This window comes from Lipotes vexillifer, unplaced genomic scaffold (assembly GCF_000442215.2).
Source record: "Lipotes vexillifer unplaced genomic scaffold, Lipotes_vexillifer_v1.1 scaffold150, whole genome shotgun sequence".
In the NCBI taxonomy this organism is placed as follows: domain Eukaryota; kingdom Metazoa; phylum Chordata; class Mammalia; order Artiodactyla; family Lipotidae; genus Lipotes; species Lipotes vexillifer.
Genome location: NW_006792921.1, coordinates 4,679,535 through 4,693,258, shown reverse-complemented (window position 1 = coordinate 4,693,258; position 13,724 = coordinate 4,679,535). Strand labels below are relative to the sequence as shown.

At 42.6% G+C, this 13,724-nt stretch overlaps 1 protein-coding gene across 1 annotated transcript in view; it reads left to right on the top strand.

Moving 5' to 3' along the window:
• Nucleotides 1-13,724, top strand: part of CPVL (carboxypeptidase vitellogenic like) — a 105,597-nt gene that overhangs the window by 7,381 nt on the left and 84,492 nt on the right. The window lies entirely within an intron of this gene.

The following is a 13,724-nucleotide window of genomic DNA, read 5'->3' as shown; positions in this document are numbered from 1 at the left end:
AGGAACAAATTACTTTAGGCTTATGGATACTATTGGGGTTATCGTAAGAGGTAGTGAGATGCATAAACAAATTTTATCCCAACACAGGGTAATTTTCTATTTTTATTTTCCAAATTGAATTTGCTTTAGAAGCCAGAGAAAACAAAAAATGGTTACCCTCCTATGGAGGGTAGTATTTATATTTGCATGTGATTTGCATATAACAGCATTGCATATGTAATGACTGGGTAAATTGCTTGAACTAAATTGCTTCCCTTGGTACTGTTGGATCGTATTTTCTTGACTTTTCATTTCTACTTTCTCAACCATGGCCTCTGACAGCTCACCAGGTAGTTGTGGGTGGAAGGAGGCATATAAGAAATGGGGAGGAATTCTAGATACTTTATAGTTGGAGCTCATAGCAGTTTTCAGGCTGTCACCCACTCTGGGAAGGCTTCTCCTGGACCCCTTACATATTTCTTCCTCATTGTTACTGTTGAGTGAGGCAAGTAAGGTGCCTAGAGCACAAAATTTAAGGAGAGACTCACTCTCAGGGTTGTACAAGTGCAAGGCTGGTACCTGAGTGACCTCTAGACTCTCCTGCTGGTACCTCCCATTGGGGGAACCCAGCTGGAAACCAAAGGGCAAAGGAGTCTGGTCCATAGAGATCTGCCTACCAGGGCACAGAGCAGAGTAGAGACTGGATCTTCAGAAGCAACCAAGTAAATGTCCCAATATCCAGCACAGCTATCTTGAGGAGATAAATTAAGCCTAGAAAGATGACCTGTTTCTAACAGGTGGAAATTTTCTTCATGTTCTTGGAAGTCCCTTAAACTCCATACCTTTCAGAAACCATACTGTATGGTTTGTGATATCATATCTATCCATATCATTGAACACAGGCATTTATCTTGAATACAGGCATTTATCATGAATAGGAGTTATATTAGTTTTCTATTGCTATTGTACAAATTTAGTGGCTTAAACAACACAGATTTATTATTTCACAGTTCTGGAGGTTAGAAGTCCAACATCGGTCTCACTGGCCTAAAATCAAGGTGTCAGCAGGGCTGTGGTCCTTCTGGAGTGTCCTTGCCTTTTGCAGTTTCTAGAGGCTGCTGGCATTCCTTGGCTAATGGCTCCTTTTTCCATCTCCAAAGCCAGCATCAGTGAGTTGAATCCTTCTTACACTGCATCACTCTGGCCAACTCCATACTCATATAACCTCCCGTGCCTCTTGTCTTTTGCCTCCCTCTTCATTTAAGGACCCTTGGGATTACTTTGGGCCCACCTGGATAATCCAGGATACTCTCCCTGTTTTAATGTCAGTTGACTAGCAACCTTAATTCCATCTGCAACCTTAATTCCCCTTTACCGCGTAGCTTAACATATTCACACATTCTGGGGCTTTGGATGTGACATCTTTGGAGGCCATTATTCTGTGCAAAATGGATACTTGAAAATTTTACCCGGATTAGTGATTTGCAGTGTGTTCTCTCTCAGTGATCCTCACATTCTATTGTACTTAGGAATGATCTTCACGTTCCCCCAGAGATTCTGACTTGTAAACTGGGAGAGGCCAGCAAGTTGTAGAATTAGCAGGTGGACCACACTTGAGAAACCATCACTCTAGCCTACAGGCTACCACCCTGGATTCAGTGCTCCTGGCCCCAAAGTGGCCCACACTCCTTTTATTGGAAACGCCTAGAGCAGGCAAACCCCGATAGAGGTGGTACGTTGTCCCACTCATCTGCCTAGGATGAGGGCTAGAATGGAGGACTGAGGCGGCGAGTGCAGCCTGTGGGGTCAGCACTCCTAATACTGCTTCGTATTCCTCTAAGTCCTGCCGGGGCTCCACCTCCGCTGCACCCCGTGCCTCTCCCACCTCCACCCCAGCCCTGCCAAACCTGATTCCTTACTCTCTCTTCTGCTTCGGTGGCTGGTTATGATACCAGTAAGTTCCCCATTGACTTCTACATGGTGGCTTTTTTTTAGTAATGATCCAGATTTGTGAAAACAGCAATTAATGTTGAGGGAAGTGATCAAATGAAAACCAAACAAAGACCCAGTGTTTTCCTTTTTAGGTTGCCTCTGAGAGGTGAACAGCTTTATCTAGGATATTGGTGATTCTCTGGGACTATAAAGCTAGTCAGGGAAGTGGGCTTAGTGTCTGCTGTACCCACTCCTGGTTTCCAGACTGAAACCCCCTGCAGTAAACAATAACTGTGCTATTGGGGCCCCCCTTTTAATTAAATGAAGACCTACCTATGCACCCCCTGACCAGATTATGTTCTTTTGGGCCCAGAATTATAGCCCTAAAGACATTCTAAGATGATCCCAGAAGGCATGAAAACAACACCACCACAGCAGGAAAGAAGATGCTTAAGCACATGGTATTCTGTTGGAAGTGATAGACTGAGCTTCGGGAAGAGGCAGAGATGAAAACATGGTACCACTGACAGCTGTCACCACAGACGGTACTAGGTGTTGCCACATGGCAGCTGGGATAGATTTTTCCAAGACCTCCTTACAGGGGAGCCCACACGCACAGTCAGGTCTCCGAGGCCTCAAGGCAACCATTCCTGCGGAGCCAGTCAGGCTGTAAATTATGGACCAGGCAAGTTTAGGTGAAGGAGATAAAGCATGCGAGAAGGAGAAGCAGTGGTCACCGAGATGGGAGAGAGTTCCTTTCAATTGGCAGAAATACTAGTTTGTTGCCTGTCACAGGGAAGCAGCTGATATGATCATCAGGAGAGAAGTGACCCCTTAAAAAAACTGAAGGTAGAGAAAATGAAAAACCCAGGAAGGATGCCACACTTGTCATATCCTCTGAGTATTTTTTTGGACTGCTGTTTCTGAAATTAATTTTCTTTTCCTGTTATTTCTGTGAGGCTCCCCTGTTATTATATACAAATCAGTGCATAATGGATTCCAGAACTTGAAATCGGTCTGCAGTTAGGGACGCAATCTACAAGAGAAATGAATAGGCATTTTGCATGGAATAAAAAATACAATGAAGGGCTTCCCTGGTGGCTCAGTGGTTAAGAATCCGCCTGTCAATGCAGGGGACACCGGTTCAATCCCTGATCCAGGAAGATCCCACATGCCATGGAGCAACTAAGCCCATGCACCACAACTACTGAGCCTGTGCTCTAGAACCCACGAGCCACAACTACTGAAGCCCGCATGCCTAGAGCCCATGCTCTGCAACAAGAGAAGTCACCGCAATAAGAAGCCCACGCACTGCAATGAAGAGTAGCCCCTGCTCGCCACAACTAGAGAAAGCCCGCGTGCAGCAACAAAGACCTAACTCAGCCAAAAATAAATAAATAAATTTATAAAAAAAAGTACAATGAAGCCAATAAAAATGTTAACAATTAAAATAGCTGTTCTTAACTGAACGTTGACTATGTGCTAATAAAGCACTGTGCATTTTCTGCTTAAGACTAAAGCCACATGAGGAGGGAATTATTGTCCTCATTTTACAGATGAAGAGGATTACAGAGATTAGATAATTAGCCCCAAGTTACTCAACTAGAAATGGGCAGAATTAGATTTTAAAATGAGGTCTCTGGTGGAGAAATCTTTGCTCTTGATCATCCCATGTTGATCCTGAGAAAACTAGTCATGAAAGGCCATAGAAAACAGCCATGAAAAGTATAGCTCTTGAGTTAGTCAGGCTTGGATAAAACCTTGGCTCCACTCCGTATGCCAAATGTGACCTTCCTTGGGTGCATTCTTAACTTCTCTGAGCATTGGTTTCCTTGTTGTTTTAAAATGAGAATCAAAATACCTACTGAACAATGGCTTTGAAAGAAATGAGATAATATGATAAAGTCTCAGAATGGTGTCTGATACATAGGAAGTAGAGGTGCTATTAGATACATAGTAAGAGAGAAAGAACAAAAAACCCCGAAGTTAGCAGAAGGAAAGAAATCATAAAGATCAGATCAGAAATAAATGAAACAGAAATGAAGGAAACGATAGCAAAGATCAGTAAAACTAAAAGCTGGTTCTTTGAGAAGATAAACAAAATTGATAAACCATTAGCCAGACTCATCAAGAAAAAGAGGGAGAAGACTCAAATCAATAGAATCAGAAACGAAAAAGGAGTAGTAACAAGTGACACTGCAGAAATAAAAAAAATCATGAGGGATTACTACAAGCAACTCTATGCCAATAAAATGGACAATCTGGAAGAAATGGACAAATTCTTAGAAATGCACAAACTGCCAAGACTGAATCAGGAAGAAATAGAAAATATGAACAGACCAATCACAAGCACTGAAATTGAAACTGTGATTAAAAATCTTGCAACAAACAAAAGTGCAGAACCAGATGGCTTCACAGGCGAATTCTATCAAACATTTAGAGAAGAGCTAACCCCTATCCTTCTCAAACTCTTCCAAAGCACAGCAGAGGGAGGAACGCTCCCAAACTCATTCTGTGAGGCCACCATCACCCTGATACCAAAACCAGACAAGGATGTCACAAAGAAAGAAAACTACAGGCCAATATCACTGATGAACATAGATGCAAAAATCCTCCACAAAATACTAGCAAACAGAATCCAACAGCACATTAAAAGGATCATACGTCATGATCAAGTGGGGTTTATTCCAGGAATGCAAGGATTGTTCAATATACGCAAATCAGTCAATGTGATACACCGTATTAACAAATTGAAGGAGAAAAACCATATGGTCATCTCAATAGATGCAGACAAAGCTTTCGAAAAAATTCAACACCCATTTATGATAAAAACCCTGCAGAAAGTAGGCACAGAGGGAACTTTCCTCAACATAATAAAGGCCATATATGACAAACCCACAGCCAACATCGTCCTCAATGGTGAAAAACTGAAACCATTTCCACTAAGATCAGGAACAATGCAAGGTTGCCCACTCTCTCTGCTCTTATTCAACATAGTTTTGGAAGTTTTAGCCACAGCAATCAGAGAAGAAAAGGAAATAAAAGGAATCCAAATCGGAAAAGAAGAAGTAAAGCTGTCACTGTTTGCAGATGACATGATACTATACAGAGAGAATCCTAAAGATGCTACCAGAAAACTACTAGAGCTAATCAGTGAATTTTAGAAAGTAGCAGGATACAAAATTAATGCACAGAAATCTCTGGCATTCCTATACACTAATGATGAAAAATCTGAAAGTGAAATCAAGAAAACACTCCCATTTACCATTGCAACAAAAAGAATAAAATATCTAGGAATAAACCTACCTAAGGAGACAAGACCTCCATGCAGAAAATTATAAGACACTGATGAAAGAAATTAAAGGTGATACAAATAGATGGAGAGATAACCATGTTCTTGGATTGGAAGAATCAATATTGTGAAAATGACTCTACTACCCAAAGCAATCTACAGATCCAATGCAATCCCTATCAAACTACCACTGGCATTTTTCACAGAACTAGAACAAAAAATTACACAATTTATATGGAAACACAAAAGACCCCGAATAGCCAAAGTAATCTTGAGAACGAAAAACAGAGCTGGAGGAATCAGGCTCCCTGACTTCAGACTATACTACAAAGCTACAGTAATCAAGACAGTATGGTACTGGCACAAAAACAGAAATATATATCAATGGAACAGGATAGAAAGCCCAGAGATAAACCCACGCACGTATGGTCACCTTATCTTTGATAAAGGAGGCAGGAATGTAACAGTGGAGAAAGGACAGCCTCTTCAATAAGTGGTGCTGGGAAAACTGGACAGGTACATGTAAAAGTATGAGATTAGATCACTCCCTAACACCACACACAAAGGTAAGCTCAAAATGGATTAAAAACCTAAATGTAAGGCCAGAAACTATCAAACTATTAGAGGAAAACATAGGCAGAACACTCTATGACATAAATCACAGCAAGATCCTTTTTGACCCACCTCCTAGAGAAATGGAACTAATAACAAAAATAAACAAGTGGATCCTAATGAAACTTCAAAGCTTTTGCACAGCAAAGGAAACCATAAACAAGACCTAAAGACAACCCTCAGAATGGGAGAAAATATTTGCAAATGAAGCAACTGACAAAGGATTAATCTCCAAAATTTACAAGCAGCTCATGCAGCTCAATAACAAAAAAACAAACAACCCAATCCAAAAATGGGCAGAAGGCCTAAATAGACATTTCTCCAAAGAAGATATACAGACTACCAACAAACACATGAAAGGATGCTCAGCATCACTAATCATTAGAGAAATGCAAATCAAAACTACAATGAGATATCATCTCACACCAGTCAGAATGGCCATCATCAAAAAATCTAGAAACAATAAATGCTGGAGAGGGTGTGGAGAAAAGGGAACACTCTTGCACTGCTGGTGGGAACGTGAATTGGTACAGCCACTATGGAGAACAGTATGGAGGTTCCTTAAAAAACTACAAATAGGACTACCATATGACCCAGCAGTCCCACTACTGGGCATATACCCTGAGAAAACCATAATTCAGAAAGAGTCATGTACCAAAATGCTCATTGCAGCTCTATTTACAATAGCCCGGAGATGGAAACAACCTAAGTGTCCATCATCGGATGAATGGATAAAGAAGATGTGGCACATATATACAATGGAATATTCCTCAGCCATAAAATGAAACGAAATTGAGCTATTTGTAATGAGGTGGATGGACCTAGGGTCTGTCATACAGAGTGAAGTAAGTCAGAAAGAGAAAGACAAATACCATATGCTAGCACATATATATGGAATTTAAGAAAAAAAATGTCATGAAGAACCTAGGGGTTAGACAGGAATAAAGACACAGACCTACTAGAGAATGGACTTGAGGATATGGGGAGGGGGAAGGGTAAGCTGTGACAAAGTGAGAGAGTGGCATGGACATATATACACTACCAAATGTAAAATAGATAGCTAGTGGGAAGCAGCCACATAGCACAGGGAGATCAGCTCGGTGCTTTGTGACCACCTAGAGGGGTGGGATAGGGAGGGGGGGAGGGAGACGCAAGAGGATGGAGATATGGGGATATATGTATATGTATAGCTGATTCACTTTGTTATAAAGTAGAAACTAACACACCATTGTAAAGCAATTATACTTCAATAAAGATGTAAAAAAAGTAATAAAATAAAAATAGATACATAGTAAGTAGAGTGGCTGTTAATTATGTCATTATCATCGTCATCATCATTATTGTTAGTTTTCCTCGTATTAACACAAATACTCTACAGAGCAAAATCAGACACAATCGGGGAGGTTAAAGAAGCAAGAGATAAGGAGCAATTCCTAATTGGAAGGAGTTGGATGCCAGCCAAGAATGTGGATTAATTGTTACTGGGTAAGCAAATTACAGAGTGAAATTGGGATTTCTCATGTTCAGGAATATCAAAAGGCATATGGATTATTATTATTATTATTTTTTTGATATTCACATCCTTTTCATTGGAAAAAGATATCCAGCATTGAACTTTGTTTCATAGATATAGGAATAGAGGTAATTTATTGGATGCATTTAGCTAAAACCTGTAGATGATTCAACTGTCATGGAGTCAAAATCTGAGATGTTGAGAGTTGGGCCTAAGCCTCTTTACTCAGGGCCCCATCTTGCTCCTCGAGCCAAGGACAGTGGCTGGGATTCCTGGAATCTGACTATGCGGTGGTTGAGAAAGGTCCGTATCATACTGAGGAGTCAGCAAGGCCAGGATAGGCTGAGGCATGGGAGGCATCCGGAGGCAACATTTGAGGTGTTCCCTCCGTCTCGGGATCAGGCAGGTGCTGACCCTGCTTAACCAGACAGCAGGAAAAGCAAGAGAGCACAGGGATTAGGTGAACACGGTCCAGGTCCACAAATCCACAGTGCGGTGCAGGGGCAGTGAGCCCCTCTGATGCTCGTGGCCAAAGCAGAAGGCATTCTCTCTGGGAGCAGGAGAGCAGGTCCCCAAGGGTCCCTGGAAGCCAGTAGGAAAGCCCACCCAGGGAGTGCAGACATGGAATCAGGTTCCACGGGACCTCTGCACAAACTCAGTTCACTCCCTCCTCTGGGTGTCTGGACTGCTTCAGTAACAGTCAGGGTGGTAGAGAACAGTAGTTCCCAAATTTGCTACAGCTCGTCAGACATACCTGTGGAGCTTTACAAATATGATGGATTCCCCAGCTCAGTGTGCGGCCTCTCCCAGCAGAGATTCTGATTCATTTGATCTGGAGAGGGCCCAGGGATCAGTATTTCTATCAAGTGCCACAGTGATTCCAGTGCAGTTGTCAGTGCACTTGAATTTAGGAAGAGAGACCTAGAGGTCAGGAAACTGGGATTCTAGTTGCAGGTCTGCGGTTCCTCACTATATAACTGGGGGCAGGGCATTTATACTCTCTGAGCCCCCATTTTCTCATAGAGAAATAAAGATGTTAAAGTTGATTCCTAAGGTCCCTTCCCAGTCTTACATTCTATGGTATCTACAGTTTTAGTCGGCTTGCCTACAAAACATCCCTAAATGTGCAACCAAAGTTGTAAAAGCATCCGAGAACTCTGGTTTGTGAATGAACTCTTGAATTTGTGGCCTCTGTGGTAACTGGCCTTCAAGAGAGTCCCCAGTGATCTTCATTTCTTGGTATGTGTTCTCCTGTGTAGTCCCCTTCCATACTGAATCAAGGCTGGCCTTAGTGATGCACACATTAATAGCAGAAATGATGGTGTGTGACTTCCAAGCCTGGACCATTAAGAACAATGCTGCTTCTGCCTTGGTGTTTTGGACCACTCACTCTGAGGGAAGCCAGATGCCATGCTGGAAGGATGCTAAAACAGCCATATGGACAAACTCTTCTGGAGAGGAAGTGAGGCCTCCACCCTCCAGTCAACATTGGAGTCAGGCCTTTAGACAACTTGCAGCCCCGGCTGATATCTTGACTACAACCTCATGAGAGACCCTGAGCCATAACTGTCCAGCCAGATAGCCCCAAATTCCTGTCCCACAGAAAGCAAGAGAGATAATAAGTGATAATTACTGTCTTCAGCCCCTAAATTTTAGAGACGTGTTATGCAGCATTAGATAGCTCATAGAGCCTCTTGTCATGTACTTTTGGGCTATGTTTGTGATATCTTGTGACATCTAGAATTTCTGGAGTGGTGACTACTGTACCAGTTTTTTTTTTGGGTGTGTGTGTGTGTGTGTGTGTGTGCGCGCACACTTTTGTGTTTTTTGTACTTTTTTTTGTTTTTTTGTGTTTTTTGCCTCTCGGCTCCAATTCTACCCTCTTACCTGCTCCACAACACTAGAGTTTTAAATATTTTTCCTATTCAGCAAACACGATATATTTTTTTGAAGACAAAAGCAAATTTATTTACACATTAAATCATAATATAAAAGCAAGAATACAAATGCTATCAAAATGTTCACAATGATTTTAGGCTAGGAGGATTAAAAAAACTTGTTTTTTCTGTTTTATGCTTTTCAGATTAGTTTCCACGAACAAGTATAATCTATTATAAATTTTTAAACAACTTTATTAAACACACCAGATTCCTTATTGACTAGTTCCTGCATTTTTTCTCTAATGTAATCTCCAAACGTATTTTCTTATACTCCCTATGTTCAAATAATAACTGATCAACTTAACATGTATTGAATTTTCAGTGAACACGATATTAAGCTTTGACAGAAGAGGGTGCTGGAGGGACATTGCAGGAGGAAGTTGGCTTCTTTTTCTGGCCCCTTGTCCTGCGTTTTGCTTTCTCTTGGTCCTGCTGCTCAGTCTGTCAGCAGTGTGTGTGGAGGGACAACCAGTGGTGCTCTGCCTTAGCTGGGCACCCAGACCACGAAGACCCTCAGCAAGCTTACAGTCTGGACTCTGTCCCAGTGACCACCTGACTATGGCCCTCGCAAGATAGACACCATTCATCCCAGGTCTTGCCAGCGAGCAGGCTTCCTACATACAGCCCAGCTTTCTCTGGCACCCTCTCACCAGCCTGGACCACCCGCATTCGGAGAGTGGCTTCCCACAGCCCTCCTGACGTGGACACCGTGCACTCCTGGTTGTGTGCCTTCCTCCAAGCAAGGAGGCTCCCAACATCCTGACTTCCTCTGCACTCCCGGCCCTGCCACCACAGCCCACTGTCCAGGAGGCCCTTCCTACTTGCCCAGGGGTTGGCCAGCTCTGCCTGGGTACCTCATTGAACTTCTCAGCTACCCAACAAGGTCTGGACCGTAGCCTTGAGAAGGGCCGTGCCCCACCTTATGAGTTTGTCCATCCGTGGACATTCTCCCTCAGCCCAGGATACACTTTAGAGTTCTCTTTATATATTTATGGTTATTCTCCCATTATAATGAATACCCCTTTATGTTAAAATGTCCCTGTTCCTTGGTGGACACAGGAAGCCTACCTAGCATGCTGGCATTTGGCGGACACTGAGGAAGTGGCTCAGGGGGGAGCAGACCCCTCTGGCATTCTGCCCCTGCTCTTGCCCTGGGCTGGATATGATACTCATGGCTGATGGGGGCCAGGGCAAACACTAGAACTTGTAACAGAATTGAAGGTCAGTGTTTCCAGGTTGAAAAAATAATAGCTAAAAAAATAGAAAAATTTACTGTGTGTTTGCTGAGAAGGCGTCAGGAGCCAGGGCAGCCAGTCTTTCTGTCTCAGCCGTATTCTGTCAAGACCAGTGGATCGCTCATCTGTGCTTCGTTGCAGATCAACGTGCTTTGCTTCTACAGGCATTTGGCAGAAGATGGCTACCCTACAGTTTCCAAGCCTATCTGTCCTTGGATTGTACAATCAACAGAGATTAACTAGCACTTCTGGGGGCAAAGTGTGATTGGCCCAGTTTGGGTCAGGTGTTCTTTCTTGGTCCAGTCAGCTGAGGCTGAGGTTGCTGGGTCATGTGATAATAAACATGGCTAATGGGCTCTTTCCATTGGTGAATGGAGAGTCAATTCTTAGAGAAGGGAATGTGGTCTGGACAGATCTCTTAAAATATGTCTACCACGGATGGCTACAGATCCACTAGTAACAGTAAAGATGTGGCGGTCACAGACATTTATCTTCTTAACTTTCACTTTTTATCTTCTCTTTGCTATGTACTAATGGCATCAGAGACCTAGAAAAGTAGAAGGTAGGTGGAGTGAGACAAATCAAAAAGAAAGTAGCTAAAAAAAATTACAGATTATCCCATCCATAGATATATTCAATCTTTGAAGAAACCTTTGCATGCCTGATTCCCTTTGAGAAATGAATTTTTTTTTTTTTTTTCTTTTTTGGGTTCGCGGGCCTCTCACTGTTGTGGCCTCTCCCGTTGCGGAGCACAGGCTCCAGACGCGCAGGCTCAGCACGGGCCTAGCCTCTCCGCGGGATGTGGGATCCTCCTGCACCGGGGCACAAACCCACGTCTCCTGCATCAGCAGGTGGACTGTCAACCACTGCACCACCAGGGAAGCCCTGAGAAATTTTAACATGGAGAAGAAAGCAACCTTTTTAGAAATTTCTTTCTATGCATTAAGAAAGGAAAGTCAGGCCTTTTCTCTAACACCCTCCCCCCATTCCTTCTAATGTCCAACTTTCTTGAAGGAGGCACAGAGAAGCCAGAGTTACCTCATGAAGGAACGAGAACCAGGTAGAAAGGTTAACAAGGAGAACGGTAAAGGGAATTCTAGTGGGATGTGAGTTGGCTCAAATTAATGAGACAATTCAAAGCTTGTTGAGAGTCAGTGGGAGCTTGCGAGTGATGTAAGGAGGCTTCAGAAACAGAAGAAAGTTTGGAAAAGTTAGTTGTCTGTATAATAGTGCAGTGGCAACAGTCATTGTATAGGAAGTTTTAAGTGAGTGGTCAAAACCAACCACTGTAAGTAAAATTCCCCTGAAAAGCACTGAATGTCTTAAGCAAGTTGTTTGCATGTGTTGGGAGTATGTATGTAGAATTTAAATGTTACGAGGGAGACTTCTCTGGTGGCGCAGTGGTTAAGAATCCACCTGCCAATGCCGGGGACACGGGTTCGATCCCTGGTCCGGGAAGATGACACATGCTGCGGAGCAACCAAGCCCATGCACCACAACTACTGAGGCCACGTGCCACAACTCCTGAAGCCCACGTGCCTAGAGCCCGTGCTCTGCAACAAGAGAAGCCACTGCAATGAGAAGCCCGTGCACCGCAACGAAGAGTAGACCCTGCTCGATGCAACTAGAGAAAGCCCGAGTGCAGCAACGGAGACCGAAAACAACCCAAAATAAATAAATTAATTTAAAAATACTATTAAAAAATGTTGTTAGGTACCTAGTTAACAATTCTAGGCACAAAACCAATTGCTTTAAATAAAAAGCTCTGTCTTGATTAATATCATTAGTGTAACAGCTGAACTGGGATCTGTGTGGCAAAATGGAGTCCATTCAAACATACTCGGGGGAATTTCAAGACATTTACTTGGGGTACTAATGACTTCCATTATGACAGAACACATTACTTAAACCAAAAATGATCAGCCTCTGCATATAGAAGTGTGAAGGGAGCCTTAATTAATTTACTAATTGCACTTCTTATTTTAAGTGGTACATTGATTTGGGTCTATAGTGGTTAAGTTGCTGTTTTCTCTTACAAAGTGTGGTGTTCCTTGTTGGGGATTCAGGAAGAGGGTGGCTAGAATATGTACCCAGCCCTAGGCATTGGCAGAAAATATTGCCCCAATACTTGTTGGGTACCTAAGATTCCCTAGAGTCAATCCAGCAAGTCCTCTGTGTAAAGTACAATGTTGTTACCTGAGAGTACTGAAATCGGCAAGTCTTTAGTGCTCCCCTGGCCCCGATGTATGACTGTAACTACTTTAGTGATTATGTGTAAGGCCTGAGTAGAAGGTTATCTCTACCACGTGATGTAGAGGAGGGCCTGGGAGGACGGAACGAAGATGGGTATGGTTTGATGGGAGCAGGGATGAAAAGGAAGACTCAGAACATAAGGGGATGCTATCCACGTGGGAAGCAGTAGGGCAGGAGGGTTGCATACTGGTTTCATTTCATTAGAGTCACCTCTATGCTCACTTAGCATATAGAGTCACCTCTATGCTCACTTAGAAGCAAGGAGAAAGGAAAAAGCTGGGTGTTTCTAAGAATCTCTAAGTACAGAATGTTAAACCAAATAAGTGTTTTACTTACTTCGAATGACAATCTATTAAGGCATAGAGTAGATTTTTTCACTATCATAGTGAATAAATAATGGAATGTGCTAATGTGAGAGACTGAAATTTACTTCATTAGGGATCTAAAAAACAATAGATAACCTGCCTCCTTCTGGGCTCTTCCTTTAGGAACAAACCCTGAGGGAGGAATGTCCAAGTTCATGAATTGGCCACCAGGGGTCACCAGAAGAATTGAAAGGACTTCTGAGGCAAAGCCATAGTTTCTTGCTCACCAAGAAGAGGGCAGATTTGTGGGACCTGCGTGCCCACCCTTCTGTTGTTAGAAAGACTTCTCACTTAGCTATTTATGATTCCTTTGTCCCTTCTTTTATATTTAGAATTTCCTTGTCCCTTCTTTTTGATCATCAGTTCTTGCTACACTTCTCTGACCTATATGTCATTAGTAGAGATTTTATTTTCTTTTTAATTAAATATATAAATTTTTATCAATAGGGGATTACTCACCTTTCTGGTCTCAGCTCAAATGTTAGCCCATCACAGAGGACTTCTTTAAAGTGTTCAATCTAACGTCTCTCCATTGCTCTTTTTTTTTTTTTTTTTTTTTTTTTTTTTTTTTTTTGGGGGCCCCTCCCTTTTTGCGCCTCTCCC